Source organism: Lipotes vexillifer, unplaced genomic scaffold (assembly GCF_000442215.2).
Source record: "Lipotes vexillifer unplaced genomic scaffold, Lipotes_vexillifer_v1.1 scaffold447, whole genome shotgun sequence".
NCBI lineage: Eukaryota > Metazoa > Chordata > Mammalia > Artiodactyla > Lipotidae > Lipotes > Lipotes vexillifer.
Genome location: NW_006786302.1, coordinates 1,125,220 through 1,132,104, shown reverse-complemented (window position 1 = coordinate 1,132,104; position 6,885 = coordinate 1,125,220).

The window sequence follows — 6,885 nt, the reverse complement described above, 5'->3', positions numbered from 1 at the left end:
CGCCGGCTCGCGCATCAGCCACACCGACAGCAGCTCCGATCTCTCCGACTGCCCTTCCGACCCCCTGTCCGACGAGCAGCGCCTGATCCCCGCCGCCAGCAGCGACGCCGAGTCCGGCACGGGCTCCAGCGACCGGGAACCCCTGCGGGGAGCCCCCACGACGAGCCCCGCGGCTCGGGGGGCGCCTACGGGCAGCCCCGAGCTCCCCGCGCTCCTCGCCGCGCCCCTCGCCGCTTCCCTCGGGGGTCGGAGCAGCCCGAGCCGGATCCCCGCGGGGTCCCCGGGGCCCGGCGTGGCGGAGGATGCCGGGGGGTGCGCTCCGCCGGAGCGAACGGTCCCTGGGAACCCCAAGGAGCACGGCCCGGGCGAGCAGCCCCGGCTGGTACCGGCGGCGGCGGCGGAGGAGGAGCTGCTGCGGGAGATAGAGGAGCTGCGCTCGGAGAACGACTATCTCAAGGTGCGCAGCCCGCCCCGCCGCCGCTGGCCCGGAGGCGACCCCACGTCTGGGTGCGGGCTGGAACCCGCGAGCCCCGCCTCCCGCTCCTGAAAGCGCTTTCTCCTGTTGCCGTTCACTTTCCTGCCCCCCCCCTGCCCCGCACACACTGGGCGCTGGGAACCGGAGCCAAAATTTCTGGAAGGAGCAGCAAGACCTGTGGGTCCGGGCTGCTTCTCAACCCACTTAGCTTGTTTCTAGAAGTCTTGCTGTTTTCCGCGGATCCCTCTGTCCCTGTTAATGCTGCGTTGATCATAGTGTCGGGCCTGATGACTTTCTGGATGTGCAGCCGACCCGCAGACCCCTAGCCTGTGGGAGCGGCTTTTCCGCAGCCGAAGGGCTCTGGGCCGGGCTCCGTGGGAGGAGAGGGGGGTTCGGAGGGTGTGGCGGCCCGGGCTGCAGGCTCGCCTGCCGCTTCCCCCAGTTACAGAAAGCCGGGGGCCCTCCGGGTCTCCCCCGGGGCTCACAGAGCAGATAGAGGGCCTCGGCGTTTTCAGTGATAAACCTGCAGTTCAGGAGTCTTTTGAGTGCGGCCTGAGTGGAGGGACCACTGTGCCCTGCTGGCCGGTCCTTTGTAAGCGTCCACCAGCTGGGTTTTCCGTGTCAGGCCATTTGATGCCCTGCTCACGCCGGGGCACTTTCGAGGGAATCGCAGCCTCTGCGTCCTATCTGAGCACTTGGCGGCGGGGCCCGCTCTAAGGGGCTTCTGGGTCCTGTGAGCTTTGGGGCACAAGTCTGACTCCATCTTTTCCAGGAGGAGGAGGGCTGGTGCTGCAGGAAAGAGGATTTAGGCAGTGTTGGGGGTGGGGGTAGGTCACCTGAAAGTAAGGAGGGCTGCCCTGAAAGCAATTGTTTTCATTTATTGTGATAGGCAGGTTGTAAATAGCTCCACCCGTGTAAATCTCCTGTTTCTGTTAAGACAGTTAAATATATGTTCCCTCCGAAACCTCCTTTATCAGTGGGTTTTGTGATTCGCCCTGTGTTCTCAGCAAATGCTGATGGTCCCTGATGGAGGCCAGGTGTTGGCTGGTGGGACGGAGGGTGTGAGCTTTTAAGGTGCTTGGTGGTGAAGTGGGCAGTTCAAACTGGGATCAGAGCAGTGAACTGCTGAGTATCCCTAAACTCGCGCTGCAGAAGCTGCTGTAACCCGCTGAGCCCGGTGGTTATTTTATCCTGTTCAAAGAGGCAGAGGGGGAGAGTGGTGGGGAAAGAGAGCGGTTGGGGACTTGGAGTGAGACGTTTCAAATAGCACATTTGCTTTTTTAAAAAAATTATTTATTTTTGGCTGCGTTGGGTCTTCGTTGCTGCGCGGGGGCTTTCTCTAGTTGTGGCGAGCGGGGGCTACTTTTCGTTGTGGTGCTTGGGCTTCTCATTGCAGTAGCTTCTCTTGTTGAGCACGGGCTCGAGGTGCATGGGCTCAGTAGTTCTGGCTCGTGGGCTCTAGAGCGCAGGCTCAGTAGTTGTGGTTCACCGGCTTAGTTGTTCCGCGGCATGTGGGATCTTCCCGGACCAGGGCACAAACCCGTGTCCCCTGCATTTGGCAGGCAGATTCTTAACCATTGTGCCACCAGGGGAGTCCCTATCACTGACTCTCGTGTAATAGACAACAGAGTGAAATTCAGGAGTGTGGAAGAGAAAGAGCCACGGTATGGTGTGTGTGACTCTGTTGTGAAATCGGCACTTTTGTAAATCTGTCCTGCGAAGTAAGCTCCCTGAGGACAAGAAAGATGATATTGAATTTTGTAGCCTTTTAGCTCTTAGCCTAATCCCTGACCCACAGCGTTTCTGATTGAATGATGTTTATCCAAATCATGACAGCTAAGTAACAGAAAATTAAGGGTTTTAAAATTTTTTTGAAAAGAGGTTTTCTCATTTACATCTTTGATCTTAAGGTAGGCAGTCATTTCGGGGTTCATTCCTAGATGACTGGTTATTTGCTTTATTTTTTCATGTTAGATTCTCAGTGAAGGAAATAGGTGTCTGACCCTGGCGCCTAATCTCATGTATTTGATATTTCAGTGAACCTCACAGCAACATAGGGTATCATTGTTATATTTATCATAACCCCAGTTTCACAGACAGGGATGCTGAGAGCTGAGAAAACTTAGTGACTTGCCCAAGGTCATCCAGCTAGTAAGCGATGCAGCTTGTATTTTTTCCCTGCCCCCAGACCTCTGTTCTTTCCCTGCTCCAGGCTGCAACCCTATTTCCATGAAGGCTCCTTTTCTGAGCACACGCTCACCTTAGAGTTTTTTATTAGCTCAAAATGTTCCCAGTGTTTAGCTTTCCTAGGGGCCCTCTTTTTAGGTGAAAGGGCCAACAAGAACACCTCTCCACTAGCCTGTGGACAAATGGTCCCATCAACCCCACTGACAATGTTTAATTTGTGGGAAATGTCAGTTGCCATTTCCTGTGGAGAAAAGGTCACGGCCGACCATTTATGATGCCTGAATCCATCTCCCAGCCTTTCCTCTGAGAGAAGCCGAGATAGAGGAGGTCTGGGGAGGCTAGGAAGTCAGAAGAATGATCACCAGCACATGTGTGAGTTACATGATTGGCTATTCAAAGCTTAAAGGACAGTAGTTCAATGTGGAAAAGAAAGACAACAACCCTGCTAGACTTTTCTAAAGGTCAGCGAGCCCGCCCACTTGTGCAAAATGGGGCTGGGAGCATCAGTGACCTCATGGGCAATGACTTGCTGTAGGCCTGCCTTTGCACGTGAGGTTTAGAGCGTGTGCATTATAAGCCCAAACGTCTCTCTTTGTTGCTCTTGTTCTCGCTGGTACTTTTTTTGATGGTAGATAAAAGCGAGCCCTTGACCTACTGCTTTCTTAGGGAATGCTGCACAGAACTCTCACGATTAGAAAGGAGACTCCACCCAGAAATTTTACTTTGATAAATTGCGGAGGATGGTGACCACAAGTATTACAAGCTTTCCTGGGTCAGTCCTGTCACCATTACTGTATAAGACGGTTTCTGAGCTAGAATCACCTAAGAGTAATCCAAGCAGAAAACTAAGGCCTCGAAACTGTAGGAGGATGTGTTGCTGATCAGGAAATTTGAGGGGAATTCTCTTGGGTTTTTTTACCAGCCTGCTGTATTTTCTTAAAAATCAACTGTCAACAGAGAAGTGCCCCCTTCTGTTGTGTGGAGCTGTACGGGGCCATCCCTGACCCTGCTTTCCTACTGTCATCACAGGGCAACGTGGTGACTAGGTGAGATGTGCATAAGTACTCAATCCAGGTAGCTGGCTTTTTGTCTGAAAGCACAGTCAGAAAAGCGCTCTTGGCGCTTGACCGCTGATGAACTCACGTGTGTTCCGAAGGCTTCAGGAATTAAGGTGCGAGACTGAGTTCAGTTATCGAAAGACATTTGCTTCTTTCTCAGACCAGACCCAGGCACATGTTAGTGATGAGGGCGTCCACGAAACCCTGCTGGAGTGTTCCTTGCCCGCAGCCACTGCGATTTTGCTCGATTGCTCCAAGACAATCAGACAAGCCCTAGAGCTCATTGTGAACATATTAATTATGTTCTCTGTTTTCACAGGCTTTTCAGGAGGGTTTAATCGCTTTGAGTTTATTGGCCTGTTTTGAAAATGCTTCTCGCGTTACTGGGGATGCTCGCACGACACCATTCCCCCTGCCCTCAAATAGTGTACCCCAAAGTGCCCGTCCTGCGGGGCCCGCGAGGTCAGTGGGGGAAGGGCTGCTGAGTTTGCTCTGCCTTTTCAGTTACTTCAGAAGAATTATTTCTGGTTAAAACAAAAGTCAATGCTAGCTACAGAGCAGGTACTGTTGGATTCTTGCTGAGGAGTGATTTCTTAGGGAGACCGCTGGTGAGGCCATTTGGGTTGCGAGGTTGCAGTGCATCAGGGCCGATCCAGCCTCACCATCCTGCGTCTCACTTGGAGTCTTTGGAGTTTCAAGGTCTGAAAGGATTTAGTTAAATCTGCCTGCTCAGAGCCCAGATGCTCAGCCGCCTGGAAAGGGTGGAGGTGGGGTGGACACGGAGGCAGGAATAAACAGTTCTGAGCGTGAAGCGCTTCAGCCCCTCCTCCCTCCCCGGCCCCTGGCCCTCCTCCCTTCTGGAAGGTTAAAGCAGACAGTATCCCTATTCTTTCCTGACCTTCTGCTTTCCACACCCACTCTTTATTCAGCCTTCAAAGCGGCTGTAATCACCTTAGGTGGCAAGATCATGGTAGACCAGGGATCGCAGGGCGGTCGCTGCTGGTTGAACTGTGCTTGGTAAACAATGGGAGGGTCCCTGAGCCTTCTGAGTCTCAGCTGGGACTCTGCAGAGAACAGTTCCATTGTCCGGAGGGAAGCGAGGTGGATTCATTGTATATTACAACAGAGGATAAGGTCTGTAACTCCCAGAAGAGGGAATTATTGCAACAGTAGCCAGCTGTGACTGCTCTCAATGTCTAAGTTGGGTCTATTTAGGTAGGGGTGATTAAGATAGGACTAGTTATTGATTTCAGGTTGTTTAAAGGCGATTAAGATCTGATAAGATTGTCAGTATAATCAAGAGTTTTCACCCCTTTTACCTGTGGATTTGGTTTTTATATTGGTGGATAAACTATCTGCAAAGAGGTTTTCTTGACATTTTAATCTTGGTTTATTCTAGTGCACACATGGTACCTCATAATTTCTCGAATTTGATATGTGTCAGATAGATGTAAAATAACGATTGATTGTTATCTGCAGGCAAAGGGGAGTAGTTGGGGAACTTCCCACTACATCAAGGCTTCATTTTACGTACAAAATTTGAAAAGTATATTTAGTTAAAACTAAATTAGCTTTTCAATGTGATAATGATCTAACATTTGAGTATCTGACAGACCTGATGTTATTTCAATATAAAACTTGATTAAGGGCAGTTTTTTCTTAACATCTGTATTAAAAAACAACAACAATTTTCCACTTTTACTTACTGTGTGTAAATGTTGTCTGCCAGAAACATATGTTCTGCTTGACTTGGTTTTTTTTTTAAGCATTTAAATGGCAGACATCTTTAAGGTTCTTTAATGTTTTCTAAATTAGAAGCATGCTGTCAGAAAATTAATGTAATGTTAGTTTGAAAATCACTCTCATCATGAGCCGAATCTGAATAATCAGTTTTGGCTTTTCAAATGTCTGCTGCCAGCTTACCTGGTTCATAATTTGCTTTTCTTAGAACTTCTTTTCATTGAATCTGAAAATTGCTTTTTTCAAGGCTCTATGAAAAGAGCTGAAACCCTGGCCTCGTCCCATCTCTGCTACAGGCTAGTGTTGGGAAGCATTTAAACTTTTAGAATTTCAGTGTCCTCATTTTAAAAATGGGGGTATTGATACCTTTTCTGCGTATTATAATGCTTTCGTGAGGACCAAGTGTGAAAATCAGTATACCTGCACATTGACAATGTCAAGGTCTAAACGTTAGCTTATTTTTATTATTTTACACCGATGGTGGACTTTTAAAAATATGATTTAAAGCTTATTGTTTCATTTGTGCTGGTTGTTGCAGATAATTTCTAGCGCTTACCGGAAAGAGCATATGTATGGAACCAGACAGCCTGGGTTTGTAGCTGGGCTTCCATTTATTAGCTGAGAGGATTTGGATGTGTTTACCAGCTTGGGTTTTGCCTCCTTGTCTGTCAAATGGGGGTCGTGTGTCCCTGGCAGGGTTATTTTAGGCTTAGTAATGAAAGTAAAGTGCTTAATAAAGGATGCCTTCTGCTCTACAAATTTAGATAAAATGAGGTACAAAAGCAATGATTCAAATACATGCAATTATGGTCTCTCCCTAATTTTCTTTTCAATGCAACGAATGTTAATGATTATGCCAAAGAATATTAGCTGTTTACATGTGGCCTACTCGGTGATCTGGAGGTGTGGGCCCGTCTAGCCCTGGAACAGACTTTTTCAGCCTGCAGCGGGGGTGTAGGCGTCCGTAGGACTTAGCCAGCGTTTAACATTGGGCCGATGAGGGCCTCCCCCAACCCCATGCCACCCCCATTACGAAGTCTGAAAACCAGAGAACATTTTTTACCTGCAAGTCGTATCATGTCTTTTTATGGCTATGTCACATTTTAAAACTCGTGTTTGAATAATAGATCATTTCAGGCATTAATGACTTGATAAGCTTTCTAGAAGGAAAAGCAATCATAAACAGTTCCTTCCATAAATGGAATGCCCAACACCACTGGATATTTGTGTACATACATCTAGTGATTATTGCCTGTATTGAACTATTTTTTATTAGTTACCCAGTGTAACAATTAACTTAACTATTCAGACGTGTGTAGAGATGAGGCTTTTTCTCGGTCAGATCAGATTCACAGATGGGATCTGAGTGAAGCTTGACCTTGACTTTGAAGATTCAGGACTAACTTTTTTTTTTTTTTTTTTTTT